Source organism: Podarcis filfolensis (genome assembly GCF_964270895.1).
Source record: "Podarcis filfolensis genome assembly, chromosome: 4".
Taxonomy (NCBI): Eukaryota; Metazoa; Chordata; class Lepidosauria; order Squamata; family Lacertidae; genus Podarcis; species Podarcis filfolensis.
The window spans coordinates 19,605,602-19,623,850 of NC_139607.1; the positions used below are offsets into that span (position 1 = coordinate 19,605,602).

Here is an 18,249-nt window from a genome sequence, read left to right on the forward strand (position 1 = left end):
GCTTGGATGGAGGGGCTGAAAATGACCCAGCCGTCTTTCGTCCCCTGGCTGATGGATGGGGCCATAGTGTACTTCCCTTCTGCTCTGCAATTGGAGCCAAGTGTTCTTTCTGGCAGGCAAGGAGGAAACAAACTCATTGCTTCCTGATGGATGGGGACAGACTTGTCTTCCTCCGGCCATAATGTTCTTCCTGGGAGGCAGATGCTGTGGCCTCCCTCGGTCCCTTGGGTCCCTGGCCAATGGCAGAGGCCAGAGTGTACTTCCCTCAAGGTCTGATGTCTGAGGGCAACAGGCAAGATCATGAACACATGGAGAACATCTCCGGTACTATTAAATATGTCAGCATTCAAATACTTCATAATGCTTAAATGGAGTTTTGTAATAAACCACAACACACACACTCAAAATTCCAGATGGCTGTATTGGTTCAGCAGAAGAATTATCTCCAAGCAAAAGTAGAGTACCTTCATCAGGACCAAGCAAACTGCCGCAATAAATCCTTATGCATTGAGGGCTGACCCATACATTGAGGATTGCTAAGGGCATTGTCAGGGACTGACTAGGTGAGGTGGAGTGGTAGAAACCGCCTGACCGAGAGCCTTCTCAGGGAAAGTGCAAAGAAAGAGAATTTGGATCCGGGATCCTGGGGGTGGGCAACCGGACGCACCCCAGAGGAGGGGAAGAGCTGGGATGTTCTAGAGACTGGGAGCTTGGAGGATGAGGAAAAGGGGGAAACAGGCAGGTGCCCCAGCACAGAGCAAAGAGAGGAGTCAGACTTATAATAATAATAATATTTTTTATTTATACCCCGCCCTCCCCACCCAGAGCGGCTTACAAGCAATAATAAAAACAAGTTGAAAGATTACAACTTAAAAACAAAATTAAAATACAACATTAAAATATCGAAACATTAAAATATTAAAATGTAGCCTCATCGCAGGAGAAGGAAAGAAAAAAGAAAGAGAGGGAGGGAATCAAATTGGCTCCAAGCCAAAGGGCAGGCGGAACAACTCTGTCTTACAGGCCCTGCGGAAAGAAATCAGATCCTGCAGGGCCCTGGTCTCATGAGGCAGAGTGTTCCACCAGGCCAGAGCCAGAGTTGAAAAGGCCCTGGCTCTGGTTGAAATTAATCTAACTTCCTTAGGGCCTGGGACCACTAGGGTGTTGCTATTTATGGACCTTGAGGCTCTCCGTGGGGCATACCGGTGCAACCTTTCTTGAGGCTCCCCCCCGCATTACACCACTGCTTACACCAGGGGTTTGCAAACTTTTCCAGCAGGGGGCCAGTCCATTGTCCCTCAGACCTTGCGGGGGCCAGGCTATATTTTGAAGAAGAAAAAAATGAACAAATTCCTATGCCCCACAAATAACCCAGAGATGCATTTTAAATCAAAGGACACATTCTACTCATGTAAAAACACGCTGATTCCCGGACCGTCTGCAGGCCAGATTTAGAAGGTGTTTGGGCCTGATCCGGCCCCCGGGCCTTAGTTTGCCTACCCACAGCTTACACCATAAATGGCTCCATCAGCTTCAACTCAGCCAGCTGAGCTATGGATGAGTTGGGATGAGCAAGTTATGCTGGCATATCTTCAGCTGAGCTGGGGATGGGGGCTTAACACCAGCTGAATTGGAAATCAGCCCGCTGAGATCCACAACATCATAAACTGCTCATCCCAGCAGGTCTTCCCACAGAGCTGTCCCTTCCGATTTTTGCAGGAAGTGGCTTTGTTTTATTCGGCATTCTAAATGAGGACGTGGATTGGACTTAGATTTAACGTCAGCTTTTCAAAGACTTTGAACATGAGACTATGTAAGGAAAGAAAAAATCACATCTGAGCATGTAGGGGTTACCTTAAACCAAGGGCATCAAAGCGTTAGTCATGTTCAATTTCTGACTCAAAAGTTGAAATGTCAAAAGAAAGACTGGTTAGTATTTCTGAAAGTATATGGTCACCTTTGTATGGGTATAATAAACTGTATCAGTCAGTAGCGGAGGAAGGGGGTAAGGGTTGCCCCAGGTGTCATCACTGAGGAGGGTGAAAAAAATATGAGGTTTTCTTTCCTTTGCTTTTTTTGAAAAAAAATGGGCTCACGAAACTTTTTATTTTTATTTTTTAAAAAATATTTATTGAAATTTTACAGACAAAAGAGAATTACAGAATAAGAAAAGAAAAAGAAAAAGAAAAAAGATACAAAAATGCAAAGAAAAATACAAAATACATGAGGAAATAAAAAACAATTAAAAAAACAAATCAATCTTTTCGTATCTTATATTTCAATTACTTGTTTCCTGACCTCCTCACACCTCCCTTTTTTGTATTCCAATTCACATGGTTGATTCAGCAAATCCTTTCCCTCTTTGTATTTATCTTAATTCTATATCTTAACATATTATAACTTTATATTTTCATCTAATTATCAGTCCATTTTTACATATTCTTTTTAACCTTATTGCTAAAGCCACTTCATTTCAATCCAACATCATTTTAGCATTCATTAATTTTACAATGTTTCTGCAAATAGTCTTTAAACTTCTTCCAATCTTCTTCCACCAACTCTTCTCCCTGGTCTCGGATTCTGCCAGTCATTTCCGCCAATTCCATATAGTCTATCACTTTCATCTGCCATTCTTCCAAGGTGGGTAGATCTTGTGTCTTCCAATACTTTGCGATGAGAATTCTTGCTGCTGTTGTTGCATACATAAAGAAAGTTCTGTCCTTCTTTGGCACCAATTGGCCGACCATGCCCAGGAGAAAGGCCTCTGGTTTCTTCAGGAAGGTATATTTAAATAACTTTTTCATTTCTTTATAGATCATCTCCCAGAAAGCCTTAATCCTTGGGCACGTCCACCAAACGTGAAAGAATGTACCTTCATTCTCTTTGCATTTCCAACACTTATTATCAGGCAAATGATATATTTTTGCAAGCTTGACTGGTGTCATGTACCACCTATATATCATTTTCATAATATTCTCTCTTAAGGCATTACATGCCGTAAATTTCATACCGGTGGTCCACAACTGTTCCCAGTCAGCAAACATAATGTTATGACCAATATCTTGTGCCCATTTAATCATTGCAGATTTAACTGTTTCATCCTGTGTGTTCCATTTTAACAGCAAGTTATACATTCTTGAAAGTATCTTAGTTTTGGGATCTAACAGTTCTGTTTCCAATTTTGATTTTTCCACCTGGAAGCCAATTTTTTTGTCCAAATTATAGGCCTCTCTTATTTGATAATAATGAAGCCAGTCTCGCACTTTATCTTTTAATTTCTCAAAACTCTGCAATTTCAATTTCTCTCCTTCTTGTTCCAATATTTCCCAATATTTCGGCCATTTGGCCTCCATATTGAGCTTTTTCTGAGCCTTCGCTTCCATTGGTGACAACCACCTTGGGGTTTTATTTTCCAATAAGTCTTTGTATCTTATCCAGACATTGAGCAATGCTTTCCTGACAATATGGTTTTTAAATCCTTTATGTGCTTTAACCTTGTCGTACCACAAATATGCATGCCACCCAAAAACATTATTAAAACCTTCCAAATCCAAAATGTCTGTGTTCTCAAGAAGCAGCCAGTCTTTCAACCAGCAGAATGCTGCTGATTCATAGTAAAGTTTAAGGTCTGGCAGGGCAAATCCGCCTCTTTCCTTTGCATCAGTTAATATTTTAAATTTTATTCTGGGCTTCTTGCCCTGCCAGACAAATCTAGAAATGTCTCTCTGCCACTTCTTGAAACAGTCCATCTTGTCCAAAATTTGCAATGATTGAAACAGAAATAACATTTTTGGCAATACATTCATCTTTATAGCTGCAATTCGACCCAGCAATGAAAGCTTCAAATTTGACCATATTTCTAAATCTTTTTTCATTTCTGTCCAACATTTCTCATAGTTATCTTTAAATAAATTTAAGTTCTTAGCAGTCATATTAACCCCCAGATATTTTACTTTCTTAACTAATGTTAAACCTGTCTCCTTCTGAAACCTCTCTTTCTCAATCGGTGTTAAATTTTTCTCAAGAACTTTAGTTTTTGACTTGTTCAGCTTAAATCCTGCCACATAACCAAATTCTTGAATCAGTTCTAATACCCTTTTCGTACTAGATTCTGGCTCCTGTAACGTCAAAACTAGGTCATCTGCAAAAGCTTTCAATTTGTATTGTTTGGCTCCGACCTGGATACCATTAATCAGACGGTCCCTTCTAATCATATTTAGCAAAACCTCCAGGACCGAAATAAAAAGCAATGGGGAAATTGGGCAGCCTTGTCGTGTACCTTTCTCTATCTTAAATTCCTCTGTCATCACATTATTGACTATTAGCTTAGCCTTTTGTTCTGAGTAAATTGCACTTATACCATTTTCAAACCCTTGACCCACCCCCATCCCCTGGAGATTTTTCTTCATAAAATTCCAAGAAATATTATCAAAGGCTTTCTCTGCATCTATGAAAATTAAAACTGCTTTAGTATTAATATTCACTTGCAACTTCTCCAAAATGTTGATTATGTTCCTCGTGTTGTCAGACAAGTACCTACCTGGGAGAAAGCCAGCTTGGTCCTTATGTATCTCTTCCACTAATACTTTTTTTAATCTATTAGCCAAAATATCAGCAAATATTTTGTAATCCACATTGAGCAGGGATATGGGGCGGTAGTTCTTAAGTTGTGTCTTTTCCGACTCAGTTTTCGGTATAAGTGTAATATAAGCTTCCTTCCACGACTCTGGCGCTTTTTCCCCCTCCAAAATTTCATTACAAACCTCTTTTAGTGGCTGAATTAACCAATTCTTCAAAGATCTATAATATTTTGAGGTTAAACCATCCGGCCCTGGAGATTTACCCAACTGCATATTCTGAATGGCACCTTCTACCTCCTGTTCTGTAATTTTATGGTTCAGCATTATCTTGTTTTTCTGAGAGATTTTTTGTAATCCATTTGCTTTTAAAAATTGGTCTATATCAAACTCTTTCTGTGGCCCTTGTGTATATAACTGTTTAAAATACCTCTGGAAGCATTTTCTAATTTCCACTGGATTCTGAATGTTCTTTCCTTCCACTTCCAAATTAGTGATAGTATTGAGCTTTTGTCTTTTTTTCATTTGCCAAGCTAACAATTTTCCACATTTATTAGCCGATTCAAATGTCTTTTGTCTCATTTGTTTAATTTTCCATTCAATTTCCTGGTTCATCATCTTCATATATTGCACTTGATATAACTTTATATCTCTCAGAATCTCTTGTGACTTTGGTTTCGCTCTTAGTTTCTTCTCACCCTCTTTTATTTTTTCCAAAATTTTATCTTTTTTTCATTTTGGGCTCTCTTCTTTATTGTATTCTGTTGGATCAGAAACCCCCTCATAACTGCTTTACTTGCGTCCCAGATTATTCTTTTTTCAATACTAATATTCAAATTTATCTCAAAATAGTCTCTCAGGGTTTTTTGGGCCTTCTCAACAACCTCTTGATCTCTAAATAAGGTGTCATTCATCCTCCATCTGAAGGAACCGATTGGTGTTAGTTTCATCTCCATTTTCACAGCATTATGGTTGGAGCAAGTTTTGGGGCAAATTTTCACTTTTCGAGTCTTAGGTGCCAGTCCTCTAGTTATCCATATTTGGTCAATTCTAGTCCATGTCATTTTGGCTTCAGAGAAGAATGTTCCCTCTCTTCCTAAGGGGTTCTTAATTCTCCAAATATCAATTAAGTCCATATTGTCAGTCAGTTCAAAAAAGGTTTTTGGTAGTCTGCCATCTTTAGTTACAATCTGTCTCTGCGACTTGTCCATATTTGTAGATACCACTCCATTCATATCTCCCATCATAATAATGTTGTAATCCATGTAGTCCAACAATGTCTCATGCAATTTCTTAAAAAATTCAGATTTCCCCTCATTTGGTGCATAAACTCCTACTATTAAAATTTTTTCTCCTTGTGATTGAATTTCGATTGCCACAAATCTTCCTTGATCATCTTTAAAAACAAATTTCGGTGATAGGCTCTCTTTGGCATAAATTACAACTCCTCTCTTTTTGACCTTATCCGATGAAATAAACTCTTGACCCAATCTTTTATTAATCAATACTTTCCTGTGTAGCCTTATCACATGTGTTTCCTGTAAACAAATTAAGTCCAACTGTTCCTTTTTCAATAAATGAAAAACTTTCCTCCTCTTCTCCGGGGAGTTAAATCCATGAATGTTCCAACTTAGCAATTGCAGAGACATTGTGTAATTATTCTACTTTCCTCCAACTGCTCCCAGTAATTCCTCTTGTTCTGACGGTGGTATCACTTTTGCTGGTTTGTCCAATCCCAAAGATGGTGGCGCTATGTCTAATACTCCTGGTTTTAAGGCTCTTAACTCTTCTAAAGCTTCTTTCTGCAGGTCTTCTTCGTGGTCTCTCAGAAATTTCCCCTTGTCTTCCACTGATCTTATTTTAAATTTTTTCCCTTTAAATGTAAAGGATAGGCCCTGGGGGAATTCCCACCTAAAAACAATTCTGTTTCTTCTCAGCAGGGCCACCAAGTCTCCGTAGTTAGTTCTAAGATCCAGTAAATATTTCGGAATATCCTTAAAAATCTCCACTCTTGAATCGTTTATTTCCAAGCTTTTCTGGTAGTGCAGACTCAGTATTTTATCTCTCTCTTCTTTCGTTCGGAGGGTGACCAAACAGTCTCTCACCCTGTTCTTTCTCCCTCCTCTTCCGAAAGCACTCACTATCTTGAAGTCTTGATTAGCATCCAGATTCCAAAATTTTGCAAATTCCTGCTCAAGGTACTCACATAGGTTATCTTTTTCAAATTCCGGTACCGCCCTGATCCTCAAATTAGTCTGTTTCTCCCTCAGTTCAATCATAGACAGAAGCGACTGATGGTCCCCGAGCTGTTTGCGCATCGGTTTTATTTCTTCCTCTACTGCCGCTGCTTTTTCTTTTGCTTCCTCAGCTGTCTTTCGATTAGAGGCAGATTCTTGCAACAATTTTTCAATAGATTCTGTATTGGAATTCACCTTCTGTCCCAAGCTATTAATGCTAACAGTATTCTGGTCAATTTTAGTTGTTTGTTCAGTAACTTGTTTACTTAGGCTTTCCAATTTTTCATAAATTTTGCTTAGTACCGAAGTGAATCCCTCTTCTGAGGCCATTCCTTTTAACCCAGCTTGTGCAGTATCTTCCCCCTGTGTCACAGGAGGGCCAGGAACAGATGGTCTATGCTGCTGGGATGCTGCACTAGGCTGCTGCACTCTAACCTTGCCGGATCTTGTTGTTTTTTCATTCATCACCCTTTGTCTATGAGTCAAGGTCAATCCCACGGTAAAAGCTTGCAATGAAAATTCCTCAGAGTTAAAAGTTAAGAGTGGAAAAATCCCCCAGCTGGGTGTATAGTTCCAATGTTCCTCTAGGGGGACACTGTAGCAGTCATTAATGTTACAATAAAATGTCTTTTCCAACTTTCCAAAGTCCCCCTCAGCAAAGCAGGCAACAGTTTCAAATCCAGAGAGGACCTTTAACAAATATCTCCTTTGCAGAGTTAACCATTAAAAAGTTACATTGTCCATAAGTAGTGCGACTCTCAGTGCAACAATTCTAACGATCCTTGCAGTCCGTTCCCAGGAATTAGGTGGTGGTCTCTATTCCCTTTTCCTTTCTTTTGCAGGCAAAAAAGTCACTTCCCCCTCCTCCCCCCCTCCTGCAACCTGGGGAGGGAGTTCTTTTACTTTGATGTTCAGATTTGGAGCTTTGAAGCACCGCTCTCCAGGTATTAGCTCAGAGAGTCTTTGCTTTGATCTGTATACAGAAAGGAAGGTGGACTTCCTGTTTACACCTTCCCGCTTCAGTGCCGAATCAATCCCTTTTTTCTCCTTTTAGTCCCAGATCTTAAGCTTCACCTACTCACGGGTAGTTGTTTAACAGCCGAATTGTCACAGGAAAAAGGTCAGCGCTCTCCGGCAACAGCTGTGCGGCTTCACCCCACAGAAAGAGCAATTGACTCTCAGCACCGCGCCAAGCTCCCGTTACGCTCCGGAGCCCCTTGTGGGTTCCTTCGCAAATCTGGGGGGCGCTAAAGGTGCCCGCCGAGTCCCACGTTCACAGGCTTCTCCTGCCTGTGATTTTCGAAAGGGTCTCCACTTCGCCGTAGCAGACAGACCCGATTTCCACGGAGCTTCTCCCTCCAGACTAGGAGACCACCATTGCCGTTGGCGCCGCCTCCGGAAGCCTCGGCTCACGAAACTTTTTAGTTCAGTCAAGAAACGTAACAAAATGTGGCTGGTACTGGATGCCACACTGCAGAGGCCGGAACTTACTGCAGGGCCTGCACTGTGCTCAAGCCATGCTTCTCTCCTGGGAGTGACATTGTGGCTTGGGGGCCTGCAGGCTCCACGCTGCCTGAAATGGCAACGTGGGACTTGCGTCTGCCCTCTACCTCTCCTTCAGCCATCCTACAGCCGAGGGGGAGGCAGCAGAGAGGCTCCACACAGTGCTCCCTGGCCCCATGGGTGGCTCGCCCTGCCCCCATTGGGTGGCTCGCCCCACCCCCGGCTGCAGGATGCGCGTACCACACCCGGCACCCGAGCGGCTAGCTACACCACTGAGAAGAGCCCTGCTGAATCCTATCTGGAACAGAAATCCTGTTCTCACAGTGGCCAGCTAGATGTCTATAGGAAACCCTCAAGCATATACCTTCCGATACGTATTTACCCACCAGCAGAATCTTGCACCTTTGCTAGTGCTATGTACAAACATTTGAAGTGCACAATATTATTGCATCCTGCCCTATCCCCACCCCAGTTGTGCAGCAACTGAAATGTCTGTGGGTGCTTTCAGCTGGAGCCTGAATACTGCAAACTGGCCATTCAGACATTGCAAATGGGATGTTGTTGTTTTTGTTTGTTTTTTACTTGTCTGGTTTTCTGTGAAAACTGCGAAACTGAATATAAAAGGAATGAAACACAGCCTAGCATTTTGATGCTGATGTCATGGGGGTGTATGTGAGAGCAGTGCCAATCCCACAATAAAACCTGTCTGGAAGCAACCTATAATATACTAGGATGTGGCAAAATAGGGAAACGTACCTTTTAACTCTTCAAAACTGCAGCGGCAGCACATCTCACCTTGCTCTCTCTTGCAGCCCCCAGATATTGGAAGATGGCTCTCCTCTCTCCTCTCAGTCTCCTCTTCTCCAGGCTAAACATACCCAGCTGCCTCAACTGTTCCTCATCAGGCTTGGTTTCTAGACCCTTCATCATCCTGGCCGCCCTCCTCTGCTCACCTTCCAGCTGCTCAATATCCTTCTTCAACTAGCCTGCGCTGACTGGCAGCAGCTATCCAGGGTTTCAAATGGGGGGGGGCATTCCCAGGACAGAAGGCCTGCATGCAAAGCAGATGGTCCAATGCTGCGCTATGGAGACCCCTAGCCTGCCTTGAAGGATGTGGGGGTGGTCTCCCTTTGGAAATGGGGCTGCAGCAAGAAGGATGTGAAATGCTGATATGGATAGAAGATACAGCCCAGCTGCAGGTGGAACAGAAGGTGCCTCCAAGTTTTGACAGAGAAGCATCACCTCTCAGGAGGGGCCAGGTCCAGGTGGAGGGGTTGCCATGGTGACAAGGACCTGCCCTCCTTTGTGACATCTCTTGCTCTTCCCTTAAAAGTCTCTGACTTGCAGGTGGCCATTGTGGGTTAGTGAGGAGAGTCAGGAGAGAGAGGTGGTGGTGGTGGTTGTAGAAGAGGAGAGGTTTGCTTGCTATTTTTCTTTTTATTTTATTTATTACTTTTATTTGATTCATTTTATTTTATTTATTTTTATTTTATTTTTTATTTTACCTTTTTTATTTTAACACTTTTATTTTACTTTTACTTTTTTATTTTTTTATTTTTTTATTTCTTTTATTTTTTATTTTTTATTTTTGCATATTTGTGCGCATTTGTGCACATTTGTGCGCATCTGCGCACATCTGCGCACATTTGTGCATATTTGCACGCATTTGCGTGCATTTGCGCACATTTCGTATATATTTCTTTTGTTTACAGAGGAATAGGGGTAAGTGTAGGCTTAGGGTGGGGGTTAGGTTTGGGGTTAGGGCTGGGTTTGGGGGTGGGGGTGGGATCAGATTTTGGGATCAGGCTTGGGTGGGAATTTTAGATAGGTAGTTAGCTTAGACAGGAGAGGTGGATTTTTCATCAAGAAGATGTGCCGGCTGTAAGTACCATTCCTTTGCTTTCTCTTGGTCTCCTGGGGGCGGGGTGTGAGTCCTGGGTCCCCTCCACAGCTTTAGCTCTCTGGTCCACCAGGGAGCTTCATGGCTGAGTGGAGATTTGAACCCTGTTCTCCCAGGTCCTCCCAGTCCAGCCCTCCAACCACTACACCTCTGCCTGGCTCCATTTTGCATCTCTCCAGCTGCCCTACAATATTGGCCTTATTCCCCTTCCTGGGGGTCTTTCTGGCTCCAAGAAAGGCTCCACCCCCTTCCTCATGTTCTGCTCCTCTTCTGGGACACCTTGATGCTTGGAGGACCCTCCAAGGGGTCTCCTCCCTCATCAAGGAAGGGCAGGGCTGTCCTAAGAAGACGAGGCAGAGCAGCCCTTTAACAGCTGGCAATGCTTGTCTTTCCTTTGGGCTGGAACTCTTGAACCCATAGCACTTGGGGCCTCCTTTCACTCTCTGCCAGACATTCGTGCTCTGGGCTGCCTCTTTCCAGCTCTAGCTATGCCCTTTCAGGTCGCAGAACTGCAGAGAGATGGCAGGAATTGGGCCAGACACCCCTCCTCATACACACACACAAACACACACACACACCCTGAATTGGGACTGCCGGCTTCTGAGTCGCTCCCTCTGTTCGTCTCTTCTAGGTTCAGGCACTTAAGGCGCCTGATGAGCTGCAACAAGGTGGCCCCCCCTAGAAGTCCTGGAGCAGCCCACAGTGTCGGGTGAGCAAGTGGCCCTCCTTTTGGAGATGGAGGAGGGCAGGAATGGGCTGGGGGGCGCATCTAGTAAAAAGATGCACAGAGCCAGACGGCTGAATCCAACCCGCCTATCTGCGACAGAATCTGGACCCCCCCCAGCAACCACCCCGTTTTGTGGACTCTGATGGGAGAATCAGGGGGCTGGGCTGTGGGGTAAGGCAGGGGGGCAGTTGTCAACGGGAGGGGCACCTTCACTGGGGAGCCATGTTCCGGGGGCAGGAGGTCAGGATTGGCCCCCAAGGCCTGGGGTGTCCCTCTCCTGTAGTAGGACTTGAATCCAGGAGAAAACACTTGGAAAAGCCTTGCAAGGGCTCAGGGATGAACTCTCCTGTCCCCATGTCCTTCTCTTTGCAGATGTGCTGGGAATCCACATCCCTTCCACTGCGGTGAGTATTGGATAAAACAAGAGCAGGGAGGGGATCCCTGAGACCTTCCCCCCTCTTGCACTCCACTCTGCACTCTCAGATGTGGAGGAGCCCTCCCCCCACAAGGAACTGACAGCCTGACTTTTGCCTTTCAGCTGCTAGACAAAGATCAGCTCCAGCTTCTGGGCATCATCCAGGACTGCCAGGCAGCTCGGCTCAGGGGGCTCCGAACCCTGAAGTACTCCAAGGAGGAGACTGCCAAAGCCATTCTGGTGAGTGGTGTGAGGGACCCCCATGGGGAGGGAGGGGCCGAGAGGGGCTGGCGTTTGGGGTTGGAACCGTCCTCTGGAGACTCCCGGAAGGAGCTGACTTTTCTCCTCTGCTCTCTTCTAGAACATCCTTGGCCACTTGGAGTACTTCAGGGATCGCCCCCTGAGCCTGGCCCTGGCCTTTGAGGCCCTCCTGCAGTTGAGGTGAGTGGGGTCTTTGAGGTGAGTGGGGTCTTTGGACTGGGCGGGGCTGCAGGGGGCAGAACTCCAGGGGGAGCTTTGGGTGGGCAAGTCAGGCAGGAGGGAGAAGGGGACAAGGGAGGCTTGGAGGAGGCAGTGTCTAACCCCTTCCCTTTCTCTCTCCAGTTTTATGAGACCACACTTCAGTCCCTCTGTGGTGAGTGCGATCCTACATAGAACAACAGAGGCAGTTCTGGGGAGCGCAGAGGAGGACAAAGAGGTATGTCCTCTGCTTTAACTTCTCTTTGCACAGCTCTTTCTTCTTTTTACACTCTTACAAAATTTAACCCAGTAGCACTCAACCTCTCTTTTCCCACAGGAACTGAAGAGGCCATTCCAGAGCCTGCTGGGGGGTCTCCTCCTAGAAGCCCCCAATACTAGCACCCTTCTCCAGTTGCTTACCATAAGTATCCTGATAGCACCAGGAGTGGTTTTAGGGTTGCCCCCCTGTCCCTTACCCAACTAACTGTCCCATTTCTTTCATCCCGCAGGACCTCCGATATTATGCCCTTTTGGGGAGTGAAGACCAAAGGAAATTAGCGGCCAGCAGTATATCCCTGCTGCTGGCCCTTTCACGAAGATTCCCGAACCTCAGAGTAAGTATTTTGCCTTCCTGTATTCAGTTCTTTGGTTGCTTCCATCCTTCCTGGGTGGGGCTGCTTCTCTTACACCCATACAGGGTGGGGTAATAGTGTCAACTGTCTCATATTTGTCTTTCTTCTGCAGAACATAGTAATTCGTCCGGAGCTGGCTTGTTTCAGGAATAATCTGAAAGAAGGTAAGCCCCACACCTTGGGGACAGTGAACTCCCTTGTCCCTTGTTTGCTCAAGACACACCTCCCTGGTCTTCTTGCTGGGAGTCCTGCAGGACCTGCTTCCTGCCTGGCAGGCCTTTCCCACCTGGCCTGGGAGGGCAGCACCCAGACTGACTCCAGCTACAAGAAGCGGAGAGGACTGAACAGATTTTCTCTCTTTTTCATTCTTTTCCATCCAGATGACATCATCATCGAGGAGTTATGATTTTCCTCCTTGAAGAAATTGCTGATCTATTTGGACATCTCAACTGGCCAAAGACTGGCAGAAGAAGAGGCACTGAGAATCAGGAGGGGGACAGATGATTTAAGCAGCCATGAAATATGGACTGAGATTGGGCAGAACAAGAAAGAAAGAAAGAAAGAAAGAAAGAAAGAAAGAAAGAAAGAAAGAAAGTTTTTAATAGATTTTGAATAAACGTGCAATAAATTGTTACTGTTTTGAATTTCATTGTATTATTGTCTTCTTTTCTGTTGCTGAAATAGCATGAGTATTTTTTTGCTGCTGCATCACTCCTCGGGTTGACTCATGTTAAGCTTGTGGTCCACTAAGACCCCTTGATCCTTTTCCCTTGTACTACTAGCAAACCAGATATCCCTCATCTTATATTGGTGCAGCTGGTTCTTCCTGCCAAAGTGCAGAACCTTAGATTAGTCCCTATTGAATTTCTTTTTGTTTTTGGTCATTTATGATTAAGTTATTAGGGGGGAAATGGAATTAGGAGTCATTTTCATCAAAGGAATTAAGGCAATTTATACAGATCAAACTGCAAACCTGATTGTAAATAATGCCATTACAGGAAAAATGTAAGGTGTAGAAGGGGACAAGGCAAGAATGCCCCCTATCACTGCTTCAATCTATATGAGCCCTAGAGGTTTTGGTGCAGAGGATAAGAAATAAGAAAGAAAAGATGAAGAGGTGAAATCAGTAATGATTAAATGGGCACAGGATATAGGTCGCAATATAATGTTTGAACACTGGGAAAGATTAAGGAAAACTGATTTAAAATTTACAGATTGCTCTCTGTTGAAAGAAAATTATACGAAAATGATGTATAGATGGTATACAACACCAGTACAGATAGGAAGAATGTATAAAACCGGTTCAAACATGTATTGGAAATGTAAGGAAAAAGAAGGTACTTTTTACCATATGTGGTGGGATTGCAGTAAAATTAGAAAACTTTGGGAAATGATATATAATGAGTTGAAGAAAATGTTCCAATTAACATTTGTCAAAAAACCTGAAGCATTTTTGTTAGGGATTTTAGGGAAAGACCTGCCAAGGAAATTTAAGAATATCTTAATAGTCTTAATAGCACAAGGATGGAAGAATGAAGAAACCCCGACTGTAGAACTGTAGCAAGAGAAACTGATGGACTATACGGAATTGGTGAAATTGACATACAGACTACGTGATAAGGACAATTGTGACTTTAAAGAAGAATGGGAACCTTTTACAAAGTATTTAAATAAACAACAAAATGAACTGGACTCCTTGGCAGGTTTTGAATAAACATTCACAAATTTATTATTAATAACATATAGACAAATAGGTTAAGGATTTTTACAATTTTATATTATGCAGAAAATTCTAAGTATGGAAAAACCAGAGAGAGGAGCTGAGGGAAGTCTGGGGGGTGGCGGGAGGGGGGGTTCTATTTTGGGGAAGGGGAAGGGGAAAATGGAGGGGGAAAATGAGGATGATATGTTTTATTGATAAAATGTTATGTTACAATTCCTAATAAAAAATCTTATAAAAAAAAGTGTACCTAAGTTATTGGAGGAAAGAAGGAAATATGGAGAAGTTGCAGATCTTAAAACAACTAAAACTAAGGTTATGGTGAAAAATATGGATGCACAGGCAAAAAAAAGATTGGCAGATGGCCAGTGGGCTGACAACTGAGAAAAAGGTGAAGTATCTGGAAATATGGTTAACAGCGAAAAACTCCAATATATTTCAAGACAATTATGTAAAGACATGAATAGATATAAGAAAAAACCTTGAGTTATGGGGAAGAATGAAACCTCTCTCTAATGGGAAGAATTTTGGCTATAAAAATGAATATATTTTGCCCCAAATTCTATTTTTATTTCAAACCACTCCAATAGTATGCAGAACAAGATGCTTCAGAGAATGGCAAAAATATGTTTCTAGGTTTAAATAACAACAACAACATTTTATTTATACCCCGCCCTCCCCAGCCAAAACCAGGCTCAGAGCAGCCTCGTCTGGCAAGGGAAGAAACTGAGAATTAAATATAAAATTTTAATAGATATAAAATAAAGAGGTGGGTTTTCGTTGCCAGACATACGGTTGTATGATGTGGCGGCTTGTCTGCCCTTCTCCCCCAAACTGTCCTGCAGTGAATCAGGCCAGAGTCCAGCTTGCCGCCCGGTTTGCCAGGCGCTGCTGCCCGCCTTTTGCCAAGGCAAGGAGAGACTCCCCAGGGATTTGTCCAGATTGGGGGGGTGTTTGAACCAGAGACTGGAGGGAACCGAAGCCCTAAAGTCTCTTTCTCAGAGGCCTGAGGCAAGGGGTGCTGCTGGGAAAAGAGGCAAGGAGAGGGGCTGGCTTTGGACTCAGAGCCTAACTGATGAGCTGAGGGGCAGTGGCATAGCAAGGTCAGGTGGTACCCGGTGCGGAAAATTTATTGTCACCCCCCCACACACACACATTGAAATTATTAAAAGAAGGAAAAACAAGATACTTACAGCTGCAAGTGTTATTTTCTAGTTTATTTGCTTAACACTGTGAGCGTAAGCACTTAAAACCTTTTTTTCACGGTGGGAATTTCTTATGAATGAATTTTTTTACTTCATTTTGCTATTTTGCAGCCTACTGTTGATGTGGAGTGCAGGAAGTTGAGGTGCTGTGTGAGTGGAACTGCAAGAAACAAGCTCCTGTGCTGATAAGTGATACCCCACTTACCTAGAATACAAGAAGAGCCAGTGGCGGAAGAAGGGGAGTGCAGGTGGTGTGGGACACCCCAGGTGTCATCACTGAGGGGAGTGACAAAAATATGAGTTTTGGTTGGTTGGTTTAAAAAATGGGTTCACTAAACTTTTTAGTTCAGTCAACAAATGTAACGAAATGTGGCTGGCACTGGGCACCACACCACGGAGGCCGGCACTTACTGCAGGGCCTGCAGTGTGCCCGAGCCATGCATCTCTCCTGGGAGTGACATGGTGGCTTGGGGGCCTGTAGGCTCCGCACTGCCTGAAATGGCAGCGTGGGACTTGCGTCTGCCCACCACCGCTCCCTCAGCTGCCCTACAGCTGAGAGGGAGGCAGCGGAGAGGCGCCACGCAGTTCACCCTGCCCCCATGGGCTAGCTACGCTTCTGGTCTCAGTCACTGGAAACAGGCCTTTTTAGTTTACTATGTTTGCTTGAGATGTAAAATATTACACACACACACACACACACACATTCTAATAAAGCTTTTGCCCCACTGTTACTTTTACGAAGTGGGAGCTACTGCAAATCTATCTAACATTGCATGCAATCCTTTTGTGCGAGCTTGATCATGAAAGAAAAAGTTCGTGCTTTATATGGATTTCAGGCTACAATGTCTTCCCATCGCCAGGACAGGGCTCTGCAAACAGCTGGGGGGTTATTGACACTGTAAAATCCTGCTCATTCTAAATCAAGCGGGATGAAAACCTCCAGAGAAAGGTCTCTTTGCAAGAATTTGCTAGCACATCCCACACATGCCGCTAAAGAATTTACAACACAATAGCTACAGTTGAGTTCTTAAAAGCTATTAAAACCTCAAAAAGTTTTCAACCAGCTTGCTGGCAAAAACGCTATTTTGTCAGTGTCCGGCGAGGGGGAAGCATACAGCGAGTAATTTTTGGAATATGCTCTGACAAAAAGGAAAAGAAAAATCTGATCTCCCAGATGAAGTGAACCTGTCCTTTGTGATCATCAAAGCTGTAGATTCAGAGGCAGTTTGCTACTGAATACTAGCTGCTTTGGGGTTGGGGTGAGATGAGTAATAAAACAGGGCTATTGGTGGTGGGGCTTCTCAGAAGCATGTTCTGGGCCATTGAGCCAAATCAGTGTTTGGTCTGTTTCAGAGCAGCTTTTCTTACTTTTTTAGGGTTCCTAGAGAAATCTCCTCTTGGCATTTTGGGAGATTAATTTTTACTAACATTCTATATTATACTGCCATCACTGGCAGCAAAATGAAGTTATTCAAAATCAAAACAAAGGTAAACAAATATTAGGTGACTTTATAGAGTGAAGTGTGGCCGCAGGTGGCACTGTGGGTTAAACCACAGAGCCTAGGACTTGCCGATCAGAAGGTCAGTGGTTTGAATCTCTGCGACGGAGTGAGCTCCCGTTGCTCGGTCCCTGCTCCTGCCAACCTAGCAGTTCGAAAGCATGTCAAAGTGCAAGTAGATAAACAGGTACCGCTCCGGCAGGAAGGTAAATGGCGTTTCCGTGCACTGCTCTGGTTCGCCAGAAACGGCTTAGTCATGCTGGCCACATGATCCGGAAGCTGTACTCCGGCTCCCTTGGCCAATAAAGCGAGATGAGCGCCGCAACCCCAGAGTCGGTCACGACTGGACCTAATGGTCAGGGGTCCCTTTACCTTTACCTTACAGAGTGAAATTATAGACTGAGTAATCCCCTTTCTCTTTTTGCTTGACTAGTGTTTATTGGTTTGTGTGTTGTGGATGATATATTTGTGGGAGGTTTTCTGTGGCCTGCTTGTTTTGCTCTTACGTTCACTGCAACCAAATGTATATGTGTAGATGCTCAAAGTTTTGATTGTCTGCTTGCTTCTCATTGATACAGTAAGTCTTAAAAACAGCAATAGCAATGGGAATTATGCAGCAAAGAGTTTGGGGAATGGCTTCCAGTTCAAACCTAGGTATCTCCAGATTCCCCATCCCTGTTTGGAGGTGAATGAGAGGGCCTGTGGAGTCCAGAAAAGTTGATGGTTTCCTAAGCCAGCCACAGAGGAAAGAAAATCAATTTCTCTGCAACCAGCACAGAAACACAAAGGGCTTGCAGAGGAGTGCTGGATCCTCTGCCCCCTCTTTTAAAAAACACAACCTGCCAAGGAGTCAAAAGCTCACATTTCCTGTGACCTGCGGAGGATGGGATTGCCCTCACCTGCACTCAACACGGAAGCCTTGTAGCAAGCTAGTAAAGATTTCTGCAGGCTAATAAGTTCTGTTGGCATATATACAAGTCTGGCCAACTGCCTCCCCCTGTAGTAAACTATAGAGAGAAAAGAAGATAATTTGCTTCCATATGCACTTGGCCTATATACCAGCTTCCTATTAGGTAGATCACTGTTGCTTGCCAGGAGGGCAGAGCGAAGGATGAGGCAGCTGAGAGACCAACACAATGCAAAGACACCAGCGTTAATGGCAGGTTGCCTTCACCAGTGCATTGGCACCACCAATGGTGTGTGGTCAGTGGACACGGGGGACTAGGCTAGCCCCCTAAACGTTCCTGGTAAATTAGAGTATTAAAGTATTAAAGCTGGGCACCTCCTTCCCAAAGCCCGAGAAGCTTCTGCCCAGCTTAGGGAGGGAGGCACGATGCTCTGATAGGTCCAAGAGCTCTCTTGCCAACTTCCTAAA

General features: G+C 44.1%; 2 long non-coding RNA genes across 2 annotated transcripts in view; one reads left to right on the plus strand and one right to left on the minus strand.

Annotated features, from left to right (window-relative positions):
• Positions 1 to 9,848, minus strand: part of LOC310761345 — a 29,982-nt gene extending 20,134 nt beyond the window's left edge. Inside the window, exon 1 of the long non-coding RNA XR_014547409.1 lies at positions 9,074 to 9,848. This is a non-coding gene — a long non-coding RNA (uncharacterized lncRNA). The remainder of the gene's footprint in view (positions 1 to 9,073) is intronic.
• A 1,061-nt stretch (positions 9,849 to 10,909) lies between these two features.
• LOC310761265 lies at positions 10,910 to 12,965 on the plus strand. Its single transcript, XR_014547281.1, has 8 exons — positions 10,910 to 10,926; positions 11,317 to 11,348; positions 11,483 to 11,599; positions 11,721 to 11,800; positions 11,963 to 12,056; positions 12,156 to 12,432; positions 12,563 to 12,614; positions 12,831 to 12,965. It is a non-coding gene; the product is annotated as an uncharacterized lncRNA (long non-coding RNA).
• Positions 12,966 to 18,249: the final 5,284 nt, after the last annotated feature.